At 37.1% G+C, this 18,639-nt stretch overlaps 1 long non-coding RNA gene across 1 annotated transcript in view; it reads right to left on the reverse strand.

Annotated features, from left to right (window-relative positions):
- The window catches only part of LOC138157847 (uncharacterized), a 107,113-nt gene that overhangs the window by 88,098 nt on the left and 376 nt on the right, over positions 1–18,639 (reverse strand). Inside the window, exon 2 of the long non-coding RNA XR_011167478.1 lies at positions 18,256–18,321. This is a non-coding gene — a long non-coding RNA (uncharacterized lncRNA). The remainder of the gene's footprint in view (positions 1–18,255; positions 18,322–18,639) is intronic.

An 18,639-nucleotide genomic window follows, 5' to 3' on the forward strand; every position in this document is an offset into this window, starting at 1 on the left:
TAGATAGATAGATAGATAGATAGATAGATAGATAGATAGATAGATAGTAGAGAGATAGAGATATGTATAGATTCATATAGATATATGTATAAATTGCTATAGATAGATTAGATATAGATATAAATATAGATATGTTGTCTTGATTACAGAGTGAGAGTTTTCAATGTGGTGTAAATCAAATGAGTACTTATGCATGTTTATTTCCATCACTTTTTCTCCCTTAATAGTATTTTTTCCAGTTACATGTAAAGATAGATTTCAACATTCATTTTTATAGATTTTGAGTTCAAATTTTCTCCCTCCCTCCCCTCCCCCTTTCTCTCCCCCCTCCTCAAGACAGCAAGCAATCTGATACAAGTTATACATGTACAATCATATTAAAGATATTTCCACATTAGTCATATTGTGAAAGAAGAATGAGAACAAAAGGAAAAAACCATGGGAAAGAAAAAAAAACCAAAAAGTTAAAATATTATGCTTCAATTTGCATTCAGACTCCATCATTCTTTCTCTGGATGTCGATAGCAATTTCCATCATGAGTCTTTTGGAATTCCATACCCCTGGTCTTGTATCATTACATTCTTGAGAAGAGCTAAGTCTATCATAATTGATCATTGCCCAATGTTGTTGTTACTGTCTACAATGTTCTCCTGGTTCTGCTCACTTCACTCTACATCAGTTCATCATAAGCCTTTCCAGGTTTTCTGAAATCTACCTTCTCATCATTTCTTCTAACAAAATAGCATTCCATTACATTCTGTATCAACAATGCAGTATTCACAATGCCTACAGTAACTATAAACATGCTGATATGGGTATTAATCACAAAATATACCAGCCTCTCTACATGGGGAATAAAGCCAGAACATTTACTCAAATACCAGAAAACTGAGTCCTAAAACCAGAAAGTCAAAGCCATGTTATGAAGTTGGTACATGTAGTTAATGTAGTAAACACCCACATTCTCAAGCCTTCAAAACAGAACAGGCTCCCTCAGGCAAAGGTCCTCCTCTCCCCACTCACAGCAACTGTTCAGCATCGATGAAGCCTGCTCCCAGCAGCTCTGGCCCCTTGCAGTTCTCGTCCCTGGCAGTCCTCACAGGAGTCCTTAGCAGACATTCTGGCCGGCTCAAAAACAAGAGTTCACTCTGCCACCACTGCTGCTGCTACTGCCACTGCTGCTGCCATGGCCAGGCTTCCAGTCAAGGCTGCAATCCATCTTGGCTTCTGCTTCCTCTTGCCCCATCCCTTCCTGCTACATCAGCAAATTCAAGGGGCATGGAAGATCTTTAAATCCCATAACCATAACACATTCATATGCCTTAAGTTGTTCAGCCATTCCTCAACTGATGCACATCCCCTCAATTTCCAATTCTTTGCCACCTCAAAAAGAACTGCTATAAATATGTTTAATTGGGTCTTTTTTCCCCTTTTTTTATGATCTCCTTGGGATACAGACCTAGTAGTGGTATTGCTGGATCAAAGGATATGCTCAGTTTTATACCCCTTTGGGCACAGTTGCAAATTGTTCTCCAGAATGGTTGGATCAGTTCACAATTCCACCAAAATGCATTGATGTTCTAATTTTCCCACATGTTCTCCAACATTTATCATTTTCTTGTTTTGTCATTTTAGTTAATCTGATAGATGCAATATGGCACCTCAGAGATGTTTTAATTTGAATTTCTCTAATCAATAGTGACTTAGAACATTTTTTCCCATGACGATAGATGGCTTTAAATTCTTCATCTGAAAGCTGCCTGTTCATATCCTTGACCCTTTGTCAATTGGGGAATGATTTATATGCTCATAAATTTGACTCAATTCTCTATATATTTTAGAAATGAGACTTTTATAGGAAACACTGGCTGTAAAAATGGTTTCCCACACTTCTGCTTTCCTTCTAATCTTGGTTGCAATGATTTTCTTTGTTCAAAAACTTTTGAATTTAATGTAATCAAAATTATTTGTTTTGCATTTTATGATATTCTCTAATTCTTGTTTGGTGATAAATTCTTCCCTTTCCTATAGATCTGAGTGTTAAACTATTCCTTGCTCTCCTAATTTGCTTATGGCATCACCTTTAATGTCTGAATCATGTATCCATTTTAACCTTATCTTGGTATATAGTGTGAGATGTTGGTCTATGCCTAATTTCTGCCATATTATTTTCTAATTTTCCCAGAAGTTTTCGTCATATACTGGGTTCTTATCCCAGAAGCTTGAGTTTTTGGGTTTATCAAATAGTAGATTATTATAGTCTTTTACTCCTGTGTCTTGTGTACCTAGTAGATTTCATTGATCCACCACTCTATTTCTTAGCCAGTACCAAACAGTTTTGATGATTGATATTTTATAATATATTTTTAGATCTGGTACAGCTGCGTCACCTTCCTTTGCCTTTTTGTCATCATTTCCCTTGGTATTGTGGACATTTTGTTCTTCCAGATGAATTTTATTATTTTTCCTAGCTCTATAAAATAATTTTTTGGTAGTTTTATTGGTTTGGCACTGAATAAGTAACTTAATTTATGTAGAATTATCACTTTTATTATATAAATTCAATTTATCCATGAGCAATTGATGTCTTTTTTTCCAGTTGTTTAGATTTTACTTTATTTGTCTAAAAAATGTCTTGTAATTGTAGTCAAATAATTCCTGGGTTTGTCTTGGCAGGTAGATTGCCAAATATTTTATATTGTCTACAGTTATTTTAAATGAAATTTATCTTTCTATTTCTTGTTAGTAATATATAGAAATGTTGATGACTTATGCTAGTTTATTTTATATCCTGGAACTTTGATAAAGTTCTTAATTATTTCAATTAGTTTTATTAGTTGATATTCTAGAATTCTCCAACTATACCATCATATTACCTGCAAAGAGTGATAGTTTTATTTGCTCTTTACCTATTCTAATTCCTTCAATTTCTTTTTCTTCTCATATTGATGAAAGCTAATATTTCAAGTACAATATTGAATGTTGAAGTACAACATTAAATTGATAATGGACATCCTTGTTTCAACCCAATCTTATTGGAAAAGCTTCCAGCATATCCCCATTACATATAATGCTTTCTGGTGGTGTTAGATAGACACAGCTTAGAATTTTAAGGAAAACTCCATTTATTTATATGTTCTCTAGTGTTTAAAAGGAATGAGGGCTGTATTTTTTCAAGTTTCAGTTTTTTTGCATCCATTGAGATAATCATTTGATTTCTGTTAGTTTTGTTATTGATATGGTCAATTAAGATGATAATTTTCCTAATATTGAACTCTCCCTGCATTCCTAGTATAAATCCAACCTGGTAAAAGTGTATTAGTCTCATGACAAATTGCTAAAATCTCTTTGCTAATGTTTTATTTTTAAAATTTTCTTCAATATTCATTAGGGAAATTGGTCTATGATTTTCTTTCTCTGTTTTAGCACTCCCTGGTTTAAGTATCAGCGACATATTTATGTAACAAAAGGAAATTGGTAGGATTCCTTTTTTTTTGTCTATTTTTTCCAAATAGTTTGTATAGTATTGGAATTAATAGATATTTAAATGCTTGGTAAAATTCACTTGTAAATCTCTTTGGTCCTGGAAAATTTTTGTTAGGTAGTTCACTGATGGCTTGCTCAATTTCTTTTTTTCTAAAATGAGGTTAAGTTTTTTTTTTCCTCTTCTGTTCATCTGGGTAATTTATTTTTCACTTATATTGTCAGATATATTGGCATACAATTGACCAAAATAGCTCATAATTATTGCTTTAATTTCCTCTTCATTGGTGGTGAATTCACCTTTTTCATTTTTGATACTGCTAATTTGGTTTTCTTCTTTTAAAAATCAAATTGAACAAAGTTTATGGATTTTGTTGTTTGTTTTTTCATAAAACTAGTGTTTAGTTATTTATTAATTCAATAATTTTCTTCACTTTTATCTATCTTTGACTTTCAGAATTTCTAATTTAGTATTTATTTGGGGGTTATTTAAATTGTTCCTTTTCTAGCTTTTTTGATAACATGCTCAATTCATTGATCTGTTCTTTCTCTATTTTATTTATGTAAGCACTTAGAGATAAAAAAAATCCCCTAAGTTCTGCTTTGGCTGCATCCCATAAATTTTGGTGTGTGGCCTCCTTATTGTCATTCTCTTTGATGAAATTATTGATTGTTTCTATGATTTGTTATTTGACACACATTCTTTAGCATTAGATGATTTGGTTTCCAATTCGTTTTTAGCCTATCTTTCCACGATTTATATTTCATTGTGATCTGAAAGGGATGCATTTAATGTTTCTGCCTTTCTGCATTTCATTGTGAGGTTTTTATGCCCTAATGCATGGGCAAATTTTGTATAATTTCCATGTACTGCTGAGGAAAAATAAAAGGTTTATTATTTTCTCCAGAAGTCTATCACATCTAACTTTTCTAAAATTTTATTCACCTCCTTAACTTGTTTATTTTGTGGGTAGATTTATTTAGTTCTGAAAAGGAAAGGTTGTGGTCCCCCACTAGTATAGCCTTGATGACTATTTTATCCTGTAATTCACTTAATACCTCTTCTAAGAATTTGAATGGTACACCACTTGAGGCATATATGTTTAGTATTAATATTACTTCATTGTCTATTGTGCCTTTTAGCAAGATGTGGTTTCCTTCCTTATCTGTTTTAATTAGATCTATTTTTACTTTTGCTTCATCTGAGATCAGGATTGCTACCACTGTTTCTTTTTTTTTTTTTTTTACTTCAGCTGAAACATAATATACTCTGCTCCAGCTTTTTACCTTTACTCTATGTGTATCTCACTGCTTCAAATGTTTTTTTTGTAAACAATATATTGTAAGATTCTGTTTTTTTTAATCTACTCTGCTATCTACTTCTGTTTTGTGAGAGAGTTTGTCCCATTCATATTCATAGTTAAGATTACTATGTATTTCCTTTCATCCTATTTTTCCCTCCATTTATACATTTCTCTCACTCTTCTCTCACCCTGTCCCTCCTCATTAGTGTTTTGCTTCTGACCACTACCTCCCTCAGTCTGACCTCCCTTCTATCAGAACCCCCCCCTTTTCTTTTCTCTTTTCCATTCTACTTTCCTGTAGGGTAAGATAAATTTCTATACTCAACTGAGTGTGTATGTAAATCCCTCTTTGGATCAAATCTGATGAGATTAAGATTCCAACAAAGCTCATCACCTCTCTTATTTCCCTTTTCTATAATTGGTCTTTTACCTCTTTTTACCTCTTCATGTGATGTGATTTACCCCATTCTGCTTCCCCCTTTCCTCTTTTCCTCTAATCTTTTTTCACTCATTTTTTTAAAAGAAATTGGGGTTAAGTAACTTGCTCAAGGTTACACGGCCAGGTGTTTCTGGGTGGGTGCTAAGTATGTGAGCCCAGATATTCGATCCCAGGTCATCCCGACTCTGGGGCCACTACTCTTATTCACTGCACCACCTGCCTACCCCTTTCACTCATTTTTTATATCATCACATCAAAGTCAACTTATACTCATACCCTCTGTCTATGTGTACTCTTTCTAACTGCCCTAATAGATATACAGTTCTCCAGAGTTAAAGTAGCATCTCCCTATGTAGATATGTAAACAATTTAACTTCATTAAACAACATTTTTTCTTTCTTGTTTACATTTATATGCCTCTCTTGAGTCTTGTGTTTGAAGATGAAATTTCCTGTTCAGCTCTGATATTTTCACCAGGAAAGTTTGAAAGTCCCCTATTTCATTGAATTTCCATGTTTTCCCCTGAAAGATTACTGTCAATTTTGCTGTGTAGTTGATTCTTGGTTGTAATCTAAGCTTCTTTCTCCTCTGAAATATCATATTCCAAACCCTTTGATTCTTTGTTATAGAAGCTGCTAAGTCCTGTGTAATCGTAACTATGGCCGCCTGGTATTTGAATTGTTTCTTTCTGGCTGCTTGCAGTATTTTCTCCTTGATGCAATAGTTTCAGGAATTTGTCTACAATATTCCTTGAAATTTTTGTTTGGGGATATCTTTAAGGAAGTGATGCATAATTTCTTTCAACGACTATTTTACCCTCTGGTTCTAAGATATCAGGACAGATTTCCTTGATAATTTCTTGAAAAATGTTGTCCTTTTTTTTTTTTTTAATCACAGTTTTCACGTAGCCCAGTAATTCTTAAATCCTCTCTCCTGGATCTATTTTCTGGGTCAGTTGTTTCTCCAATGAGGTATTTTATATTTTCTTCTTTTTTCATTGTTTTGGTTATGTTTCATTTATTCTTGATGTCTCATAGAGTCATTAGATTCCATTTGACCAATTCTAATTTTTAAGGGATTCTTTTCTTCAATTAATTTCAGTCACCTCCTTTTCCATTTGGCCAATTCCATTTCTTAAGGAATTGTTTTCCTCAGTCAATTTTTTGTCATTCTTTTTCCAAGCTGTCTCTCTTGTATAGCTCTCATTTCTTTAACCAATTTTTCTTCTACCTCTATAATGTGATTTTAAAAAAGTTTCTTTCTGAACTCTTCCATGGACTTTCGGGGTTAAGATCAATTCATAGCCTCCTTAAGGCTTAACATGCAGGGATTTTAACATCATTGTCCTCTTCTGAGTTTGTGTTTTGATCTTCCCTTTCACTATAGTAGCTTTCTATGTCCAGAGCTCTTTTCTGGTGTGTGTGTGTGTGTGTGTGTGTGTGCATGCACGTGCACACGGATACTCATTTTTAGACAATTTCATGGCTTTTAAGGGTTGAGTTCTTATCCTGGAGTATAGTCTCAAGTTTCTTGTGCTGGGGGTCAGGACCCTGACCCATGGCTTTCTTCTCCAGGTCCTGAGGTGCTGGTGGTTTGGCCATTGTGCTGAGATGGCCCAGACTAGTCACACCTGTTGTGCTAAGGGTTCCGGAGCTAGTGGTTTGCCTTCTGAGCTAGGACTGGGGGCCTCACAGCATACCTGTTGTGCCACTGGCCTGCTGAGCCAGGACCTAGGGGCCTTGGTTGCTGTTCTGTGCTGTGGCTAAGAATATCTCCCTGCTTGTCTGGACATCATCTGCATTAGGCTGCACTCCTTTTTAACCCAAGTGAGACAGACCATTCCTGAAGTCCTTCTAAGTCATCTTTAGCTGTTAAATTGTTTTACTCCATCTTTTTGTAGGTTATATTGGTACAAAATCTGTTTAATGACTTGATTTAACATTGTTGTCAAGGGAAACAGGGGAGAGCTCAGGCAACTTCCTGGACTTTCTCCACCACTTTCACTCCCACAGATAAATTTCTTAACCTTTAGTGACTTGTGACTACTATGTTGAAGCATTCAATCTTCATTTGGCAGTTTTGGTAATTCTGCTTCTTATTCATCCAAGTTCATTTCTTCAGTGCAGACAAGACTTTCAGAATCACAGGAAATAAAAATTCCAGGAAATATTTAATGATGGGATGCTTTGAAGACTGATAGCATAATGCTTGGCATATCATAAGCACATAAAAATAGTTTGTTGATTGAGAGATAAAGATGTTTATTCTTGGTTCAAATGGAGGTCTTCTGACAATGATTTTCATAAATCCTTGGATAAGAGGAAATTGGTTTCATTTACAGTAATTACATTGAGTTTATTTTTCAATCTCTGTAACTCTAGTCTTTCTATTATATTACCTATAACACGCATTTCCCCCCCTTACAACAACGGTTAGCAGCTGTTCTTTTACTGGTCTTCTTTCTATTATTCCAACTTTCAGTCTCTTCCACACTCTGAAAAAGGAATTCTTAACCTGGATTTCAGGGGGGCTTCGCGGTAGACTTGGATGGGGAAAAAAAATCCATCTTTCTTTTGATAATTTCCAACTGAAATTTATCATCAATTAATTAAAATCATTATTCTAACAAGGGGTCTGTAGTTTTCACCAGATTGCTCAAGGGACCTATGATGCAAAAAAAAACCCAACTCTAGAGGAATCCGTAAAAATCCTTAGAGCTACTAGAACTTTCCAAAGCTCCTGGTTTATTTTCCGAGGAATAGCTGGTCTTTTTCCCAGCAAAAGTCTGTCAGCACTTTCCATGGACTTCAGTGATACTGATCCTGTTTCATTATACATTTGAATAATCTTTGAAATACTTACCTTCTCTACACCAACAGCTGCTACCATATCTCTAATTGTCTAAGTGTTCCTTTTAGCTCTCCAGATTTTTCGCTTTTATTTGGGGATGTATCCTTTCTTTAAAAGCACATAATTAAAAAATGCAACAAAAAGGAGAAATGAAACATCAGTTTAGTATCAATTCCAGGACTCAAGTAAGAAGGAATTAGCTAAATAAGGAATACAATTGAGTCTAGTCTCTTCATTTCAAGGCCAAATGTTTTGGGTCAGCCTGGTATCAAGCATGATGTTGCTGTTATGAAATGAAATAACACCAATATTCTTGCTTTTCTCAAGCAATTCATATACAATTGTAACCATAAAGATTTTCAAATTAATTCATCCCCATGTTTATCTTGGGAAAGAAGTGCAGATAGACAATGTTAGACAGTGGGGTCAGAATTGGCTGAGAGATTGGGGTGAATCAAAATCTGGAAAATGCTCAGCTTTCAGCACCTATTCATTGCCAGAAAATGGCCATCTCCTCACCTGGTGAGACTACCTTTACACTGTGGAACACCACTATTTTGGAAGAATCAGAATGTTAAGGAAACACAATAGAAATGGTAGAGGTCATGACCTGTCCAAATGAGCCTACTTACCATTCCTCAAATGTGACAAACCATCTTCCATCTCTAGGCCTTTCTTGCAACCTGAGAATACATGCCCAACTCATTGCCATCTCTTCTATTGTTCTTGTTGCTTGGACGTTTCAGTCATGCCTGAGTCTTCATGATTTCATTTGGCATTTTCTTAGCCAAGATACTAGAGGAGTTTACCATTTCCTTCTCCAACTAATTTGACAGATGAAGGAACTGAGGCAAACAGGGTGAAGGGACTTGCCCAGGGTCTCACATGTAGTAAGTGTCTGAGACCAAATTTGAGTTCAGGTTTGCCTGACTCTAGGCACTGTACCACTAACTGCCCCCTGTTCTAATCCTCTCATCTGTTAGTAACCTGGGCCATATATCCAAATCACTTTGGCTTTTTAAATCATTCTTCCATACATATTTTTATTTGTACCTTATAGTTTTTATTTTTTTTAACTTTGTATATGTAATACAATTTTTTTTAGTTTTCCCTACTAAAATGTAAGCTTCTTAAAGGCAAGGGTTCTATTTTTTTATGCTCCTACATCTAGAACAATATCTAGAACATAATAAGCACTTAATAATTATTTATCATATCAAATTGAATGAAATCACCTTTGATAGAAAAAATATGCAAATTAAGAAATAGTGGGAAAAAAATGGTAGTAAATCATTGGGATGGACCAGAGTATGAAGAAAGGCTTTTCTAATCCATGAACTGCTCTTTAGCTTCTAAGAATTCATGGGTTTGCAGAATGATGACTATTTCAATGATTTTCAAGTAATGTTTACTGTGTAATTTTTAAAGCTTCTGGGAAATACACTCCAAATTATTATGGAATTGTATGAATTCTTAATTAGAAAGCTGCTGTGACAGAAGAGGCAGGAAGAAAAACTCAGCGTGATTTTCAAATTTTCATCTCAAGTGTCCTGGGGTAAGAATTTTCCTGATCATACCAATTATAACTGGGAAGCTAGGGTGTTCCACAATGCATAGAGCACTGAGCCTGGTGACAGAAAGACCTGAGTTTAAATCCAGCCTCAGACATGTATTTGCTGTGTAACCTTGGGCAAGAGTCTTAAGTTTTGCCTCAGTTTCCTCAAAAGTAAAATGGAGATAATAGCTCCACCTACCTCATAGGGTCATTGTGAAGATCAAATGAAATATTTGTGAAGCACTTAGTACAGTGCCTAGCTCATAAGTAGGCATTTTATAAGTTCTTATTCCTTCCCCTCCCTATTTGATTGCATAATTTAGCTAATTAGTCTCTATTTGTTTCATGTCGACATTAGGACCTGCTGACATTCCTTTTCCTCAGCTGACTTAAGTTCCTTGAAGGCAGCAGCCCTGTCTTCCACTAAAATAATGTAATTCTTGGCCCGTGTGTTCCTAATGTAAAGCTGGAAGGGACCCCAGAGGGCATCTAGTCCAAACCCATCATTTTACAAGTGAGGAAACTGAGACCCAGAAGAGTTAAGTGACTTTGCCCAGGTCATATAGGCACCAAGCAACTGAATCAGACCCTGAGCTCAGGACTCCATGGTTCTGGGCACACCATCCTAGCTTCCTGGATCTGACTGCTCATTCATTCAGGGGTGAATTTAAGAGATCTTTATTGAGTGTATGATGTATGTAGTATACAATATTAGGCATGTTAGAGAATATCAATATACAGACTAAAGAGCTTCATGCCCTCAAATAGTTTACAGACTGGGAGAATAAATAGAGTAAAATATAAAGTCCTTTAGCCTGGCATTCAATGCCCTCTTAATCCGGCTCCAGTCTAACATTTCAGCCTTATTTCATGCTAAATGACTCTGCTCTTTCCCCAAACTAAGCTGTGGGCTCTTCCCCCATCCTGCCTTCTGCTGCTCCCTTTCCTTCTTGCAGGCCACTACCCACATCTGGAACACACACATCCCCATTTCTACTTCCTAAGATTTTGCTTTTTCCTCAGGGTAGAGGTAAAGGTGACCTCCTCCCCAAAGCCTTCCCTGACTCCCTCAGCTAAAGCACACCTCTCTCTGTCTGGATCCCTCCCTGGCATTGCTTTTTGCATGGAATCATGCTTTTATGTGTGTACTTATATTGTTCCCCACAGGACAGTAAGCGTTTTCACCCTATGGAATGTATAGTCAGTCTTCTTTGTAACCCCAGCAGTCAGCACAAACACACAGATTTGGGTTGTCATTTTTTTTTGTCTATTTGTTGGCTTTTGGGGGTAGGAGGAAAAGGAAGGCAAGGAAGGAGTCCAGAGCTGTCATTCACTATTGCAGGGGATTCTAGTGTGGAAAATCCCTCTACTGGAAGGATCTGTTAATACAGATCAACAACTCTTCTGTAACTTCTTAATTAGGAAATGAGGCAACCAAAGAATGATTATGAGCAGATACCTCACCTCGACTTCTTTGTGAGCTAGAGCCCCCTCATTTAACGTCAGATGTTTTAAACATATTGATCAGTTCTTTGCTTATTCTCTTAAAAATTTATCAGCTGTGATGGTTCTAGAATAAGGGAAGAGACAGAAGGGGAATTTTAGGCAATAAAAACAAAAGAGATCAACTAAAATCTATTGTAACAATCCAAACTATTAAATTAATTAACTGATTAAATAGGACAGAACTTGAACCCAGTACTTGCTAACTTCAGGGTTGTTCCTTTAGCCATTAACCCCCCATCCCCAATGCCTCTAGTCTTGTGACTAATCTATGGTTAATAAATATTTACTGAATTTAATCAAATTGGTAACAATGAACCAAGGAAGAATGTGCAACTGATATTTAAATTTATGTCTTTGGTAAGGGAAGGAGCAAGAGATGAAGAGAGGAAGTTGAACCGTCAACATAGACTCTATAAAGTAGTCTAATTATAGATTTAAGACTGAAAGTAACTTCAGAGACCATCTTGTCTGACTCTCTCATTCTACATATGAGGAAACTGAGACCAAAGAACATTAAAGGACTTGTCTAAGGTCACACAGAAGTGATAGAGTATGAATTAGAACTCAGATCCTAGAACTCCAATGCCATGTTCTTCCTATTTCACCATGGCTGCTGACCAGGACTTCTATTTTTCAAATGTTTTGATAACTCAATTATTTCAGTCATGTCTTCCTCTTTTGACCCAATTGGGGTTTTCTTGGTGGTGATACTGAAGTGATTTGCCATTTCCTTCTCCAGCTTCTTTTGTTTTATTTTTTAATTAAATTTTATGTTTATTTTTAGTTTACATCATTTCCACAAGATTTTGAGTTACAAATTTTGTCCCCATCTTTCCCCTACCCACCACCCCAAAAGAGCAATCCCACTGTATACACCCTCTCCTAATCTTCTCTTTCCTATATACTCCCCCATTCCCCCTCTGACTTTCCAGTAGGACAGGACAGATCTCGATACCCCAGTGCCTGTATATGCTATTTCCCAGTTGCATGTAATATATATATATATATATATATATATTAACATTTGATTTTAAAACTTTGCATTCCAGATTCTTTCCCTATCTCCTCATTCACCTTTACTGGAAAGATAAGCAATTCAATATAGGTTGTACATGTGTAGCTACACAAAACATTTCTATAGTGGATATATTGTCAAAGATTGACTATATTTCCCTCTATCCTATCCCACCCCCACTTCTTCCATTCTCTACTTTGACCCTGTCCCTTTTCAAAAGTGTGTGCTTCCATCATCCCTCCTCCCCCAACCTGACCTCCTCTCCATCATCCCTCCTCTCATCCCCTTATCCACCTACTCTCTTATAGGGCAAGATACCCTATTTAGTGTATGTGTCATTCCCTCCCTAAGCCAAATTCAATGACAGTAAGGTTGACCCATTCCCTTTTGCCTTCCTGTTCCTCCCCTCCATTGTAACAGTTTTCCTTTGCCTCTTCTATGTGGGATAATTTACCCCATTATGTCTCCCCCCATCTCCTCTCATTATAATCTTCTCTCACCTCTCAATTTCACCTTTTAAGTATCATCCCTTCCTATTAAACTGGTCCTGTGCCCTCTGTCTATGTATACTTGTACACATATATACATAAACTCACATATGTATTCATACACCCATATACCCTCTTATATAGACATATGTATGTATGTATACATACCCTATACACACACATTTATATTCCTTTCAACTATTCTCATATTGAGAAAAGTTTCATAAGTTACAATTATCATTTTTCCATGTAGGAATATAGATAGTTTCTGATAAGTTTCTTATTTTGTTTCTCTGTTTACCTTCTCATGCTTTTCTTGCTTCTTGTATCTGAATGTCAAAATTTCTATTTAGCTCTGGTTTTTTTCATCAAGAATGCTTGAAAGTCCTCTATTCCATTGAATGACCATATTTTCCCCTGAAACATGATACTCAGTTTTGCTGGGTAGGTGATTCTTGGTTTTAATCCCAGCTTCTTTGACCTCCAGAATATCATATTTCAAGTCCTTCAGTCCTTCAATGTAGAAACTGTCAGGTACTGTGTTATCCTGATTGTCTTTCCACAATATTCAAATTGTTTCTTCTTGGCTGCTTGTAGTATTTTCTCCTTGATCTGGGAATTTTTGAACCTAGCTAATTTTCTTTTTGGGATCTTTTTCAAGAGGTGATTGATGGATTTTTTCAATCTCTATTTTGCCCTCTGGTTCTAAAACATCAGGGCAATTTTCCTTGAGAATTTCTTGGAGGATGATTTCTAGGTTCTTTTTTTGATCATGGCTTTCAGGTAGTCCAATAATTTTTAAATTATCTCTACTGGATCTATTTTTCCAGGTCAGTGGTTTTCTCAATGAGATACTTCACATTTCCTTCTATTTTTTTCATTTTTTTGAATCTTTTTAATAGTATCTTGATTTCTCATAAAGTCACTAGCTTCCATTTGCTACAATCTAATTCTGAACAAATGATTCTCTTCAATGAGCTTGTGAGATTCTTTTTCCATCTGACAAATTCAGCTTTTTAAGGCATTCTTCTCCTCATTGGCTTTTTGAGCTTCTTTTGCATTTGAGTTAGTCTATTTTTAAGGTGTTATTTTTTTTTCAGTCAGGTTGTTGACTCTCATTTTATAATTTTCTTGCATCATTCTCATTTCTCTTCCTAATTTTTCCTCTACTTCTCTTATTTGGTTTTCAAAATCCTTCTTAAACTCTTCTATGGCTTGTGAGCAGCTTATTCTTTTCTTGGAAGCTTCTGGTGCAGGAATTCTGACTTCATTGTCTTCCTCCTGTTCCATGCCTTGATCCTTTTTGTCCCCCAAAAAGGAGTCCACAGTTGTATTACTATGCTTGCCTTGTTTCCTTCGTTTCCTCATGTAGCCACTCAATTACTTGACTTTTGAGCTTTTGACCACAGTAGAACTCTGCTACCAGAGGGGGGAGTTTTGTCCCAGATTGCTGGGGTTTTCTCAGCTCCTGAAGCTATTAATTGGGTGCCTTCTCTGAAGCCTCCCCAAGCTCTGGCAAACTGGTCACACACCTCATTATATCCACTCTAGACTGAAATCTAGACCCAAGCAGGTCAAAGCAAGAATGATTACCCCTCAGACTGGTTGCTTTGTTCCCCTGCAATCTGCAGGCCAGGAGCTCTGAAGCAGCCACGACCCCAGTGCCTCAGCCTCTTCTCACTCAGGGGGCAAAGGCTGACCTCCCTCCCACATTCCCAGGCCCCAAAGTCCACACTGCACTGACCTCTCACTTTGTCCTTAGCATCTATGGGTTGATAATTCTGCAATCCACCACAGATGCTAGTGATTTGAAGTCGCTCCAGCCAGCGGCTGGTTGTGGCCGCTCTGAGGCTAAAACCTCTGGCTCACATGGGAATGGACTCGGCTACCAGAGTGCTGTGCTGGCCACTTGGGGCTGGCCTCCTGGACTGTCTTCAGCGGGAGGTTAGCTCCTCTCTGTCATTTTGTGGGTTCTCTCCAGCTCCTTTTACAGATGAAGAAATTGTACAAACAAAGTTGAGTGACTTGCCGAGGGTCACATGGCTAGTAAGTGTCTGAGGCTGGATTTAAACTCAGGAAAATAAGTTTTCCTGACTCCAGTCCTGTTACCCTATGCACTATGCCAGCTCACTGCTCTCATTTTTCAAATATTATATTATTAAGTTCTGAAGTTTCATATTATTTCTTCAGTATTGGTTTTGCAGAGAATTGAAAAGCTGTTCAATCACCAGCCCATGTTATGCTTGAAGCTTCTAAAGAGTGGACATTCAGCAGACATCAAATCAATCATTTCTATGCTCCTACTTTGTCAAAATTCTCTCTAAAGCAAGGGTTGTTTCATAAGACATTTGTTTCAGGCTGGAATGGCTTAAAAATTTGCTGGTTTTAAATAGATTAAATGAAAGGGTATGGTATGGGGTGACTGTGGTGCTGAACACTCTGCTGAGGGAAGATTTTATTTTACATCACATTGTTGATTGTGACGTCTTGGGCATGAAATTTAACCTGCTTGGTGCATTGGTTTCTTGATCTGTCACATGAGCCACTCAGAGGAGAACAATAACTCGGGTTAATAAAACAATCAGAGATCATGGATTATAAAGCATGAAGTGCCCCTTCTGGTAGTTCTCTCACCTTTGAGCCCTAAGGGGCCCTGCTACTCATTACACATAATGGGATGTGGAGACATCTCTCATTAGGAATGCTGGGCCTGTCATTCTTACATGAAACTGTCTCCGAATTATGGGACTAGAAGGGACCATGAGAGAGCTGTCAGATGGTCCCCCTGCCTTCAGGCTCAACCACCAGATCATTCCAGATAGAGCTAGACATGAAGAATTGCTTCTCTAATTAGGACCATGGGGGTAATTCTAGTCAGAGTTCTCTAATTACTCATCTAGCACTTATAAATCCCACTAGTATAGATGCTATTTGTAGTATTCGGTCCACTGAAAGAGGCTTAAGTATCAAAACTGACAATTATCGAGTATATTACAGGCTACCATTCAAGTGGTTATTTCTGCAAAAGTCCTTCATTTATTATTTTATTCAATATCCAAACCAATAATCTAATTACAGAAATGCAGTTTCATTTCTACCATAATAGGTAAGCCAAGAAGAATGATGTTGAATTTGACTTGACTGGTCTCTGAGTGAGAAGCTGGAATAGAGAGAAGGAAAACTGAGCCTGATCATCCAACATCTTTGCAGAAATTGAATCCACAGAAAGTGAAAGAATTTGAGGGGTTGATCTAACCAAATCTCCACTAAACCTTGGAAATCCTCTTTTCTTACCTCCTCATGGAGGCATCCTGGAACTCTTGACATCATGCTGATAGAACCCAAGACCTGGTGGGTAGAGAGAGGCTTTGAAGATGTGCCTGGCAATGGATTCTGTAAGTTCCTCACAAAAAAGTTGGCTACTAGGTCTGACCATGTCACTCCAGGGTTCACTCAAGAAGCATCAGTAGGAGAAAACAGAAACCACCACTTGACATTTAACACTCTTTTCAATCTGGCTTCAATCTAGCCTTCTATTGCTTTCTAAAACACTTTGTATTCCAGCAAACCCAAATGCCTCCTTTTCTCTGTGTCCCACACTCCATAGCCCTCTGGTGACTCTGTGCACAGTTTGCTCCTCATTCTTGAAATGCCCCCCTTTCTTACTTCACCTCATGAAGCTCTCACCTTCCTTCAAGGACCCCCTCTGCCAAAAGGCCTTCCTTGATTTTGAGGCTCCACCCTCACCCACACTGACATTCAGGTAATCAACTTGGATTTATTCTGCACAAGCTTTGTATTATCTTATCTATGTACCTGTTTTCAATTCACACAAGAAAAGCTCCTTGAAGTATTTTTTTTTCTTTTTGTACCCTTAGCATCAAGCACAGTGCCTAACTCATAGCAGGCATTTATAAATCTTTGTCAAATAAAAATTTAATTAACATTTTAGACAAAGTAACTAAGGTAGGATTGGGGTGTTGTCATCTGTTCAGTGGAGGGAGGGCTCAGATTAAAGAAACCATAGGTCTGAATTCATAGATAAGTGGTTCAACCTCCTCCTCTCCCAATCCCCCTGGTACTCAGAGCTACGAAGGCCAATAAATTGCCACCCTTTATTAGAATTCCTGCACTTTCCTGAGGCTCAAGGAAAAGACATGCTCAAGGACACAAAACAATAACAAAAAAGGGGCAGAGAAAGGAAAAGGAAGAATGAAGACCTGAATAATTCAGAAATTAAAAGAGTGAATCTCTAATGACCAAGAATGTATTACTTAAGCAAATCTAGATTTTGCCCAGTTTCAAAGTTTTCTACTGCTCACTAAATACCACAGATACAGAAGTAATACCGTTTCTGTATTACTGTATTTTTTCCCTCTCAATTTTTTTTTACTTTGCAAGATCTTGTCTGATATTTAGAACTGCTGCTGGGTCCAAGAGGAGCCGGAATAATATTCCTCTCTCTTTTCACTAAAGGGGCCTCTTGGCTCTAGAAGAAGGTATATAGTCTGGGCCAGGTACAGTTCTGGTCCTAATGAATTAGGCTTCCTTTCCCCACAGTCTTTGGTTAAATACCCATGTTGGAAGACTGGGGAAAAAAGTGTAAGTTTTGGATCATGTGTTGGGTTTCCCCCCCAAAAAAAGAGTAAGAAAGCACTCACAGTATGATATGAGTCAAGTATTGGACAGGTATTTAGTTTTCATACACAGATACTAAAAAAATAGAAAACTCACTGATTGACATGACTTAAGCAATCAATAACTTGTACTTTGTAAATACTATTTCAATTAGCCAAGAGTTTAAGTCATAAGCACTGGAACATGAAGCAAATTTGAGACAATCAAATACACATTCCACATTAACTTTGATTCTGCACTGTATGTATAACTTGTGATCCATGTCTTCAGACACACCAGGGCTGAGCTTTGACCCATCTTTATAGTAGTGGTCACTTTCCCCAGTGAAGAAATTCCCTCTGCCACCAGTCAACTAATAGACCCATGAAATTACTCACAATGTTTCCAACAAACTTGAACATGGCCATTTGAAGAACGATTGTCAGATCTCCTTACCTATCCCTAACCTTTTTGCCAACCTCCAGTCTCACATCTATAACTGCCTATTGGATATTTCAAACTGTATATCCTAAAGACATTTTAAACTCATCATGTCAGAATCTGAAATCATTATCTTTCCCCCTCATTCTATTTTCCCTAATACTGTAGGGACCCCACCATCCACCCAGTCACTCTGATTCACAATCTAGGCATCATCCTTGATTCATCATCATGGACATATGAAGAAAGATGCTGTCTCCATCAAGAGAAAGAATAGAAGTATGTATGGAATAGCTTATATGTATGTATATATATATGTGTGTGTGTGTGTGTGTGTGTGTGTGTATACACACATTCCACTTACATGAAAAAAAGAATGTTCTGCATGTTTTTAAGAAAACTTAAATGGCTAAAAGTGACCTCTCTTTATGGATTATCCTTCAGGAAATGCTTCACAGTGGCTCTTAAACCTAGAAAAACAAGCCTGAGGAATGTATCAAAGTGTTCAGTAACCAATTTTGAGCCTTTAGAGCACAGGTGTTCTTGGAGAACTCACCAATCTCTAGATGAGCCTGCAGCATCTGGATACACACATCAGCCATGAAGCATTTTTGCTTCCATCCTGAAATGGTTGGGAGAACAAAGACAAAAAAAAGTTAGTGTTGTTTTACGGTGCTATTTTTTTAACTGAGAAATTTTTGTTTTTACCCCATCACTAAGTTATGCAACACAGCTTTTTGCCATTTCTAAGTCATTAGAAGGGTGTTTTCCTGAAAATCCCCATGTGTCTATGGGAAAAAACATCTGCTCAACATCTGCCAAAAGTAAGAAAGCACATATCAGGCAAAATTGCTTTTGTTCATGAACAGCAAAACTACAGTGATGGTCTGCAACATCCGAACCTTTTATTTTCTTAAAATTAAGCTCCCAATTTCCTTCA

The sequence above is a fragment of the Petaurus breviceps genome, unplaced genomic scaffold, assembly GCF_028583685.1.
Source record: "Petaurus breviceps papuanus isolate PSGF00001 unplaced genomic scaffold, PetGlider_PUasm1.0 173, whole genome shotgun sequence".
Lineage (NCBI taxonomy): Eukaryota > Metazoa > Chordata > Mammalia > Diprotodontia > Petauridae > Petaurus > Petaurus breviceps.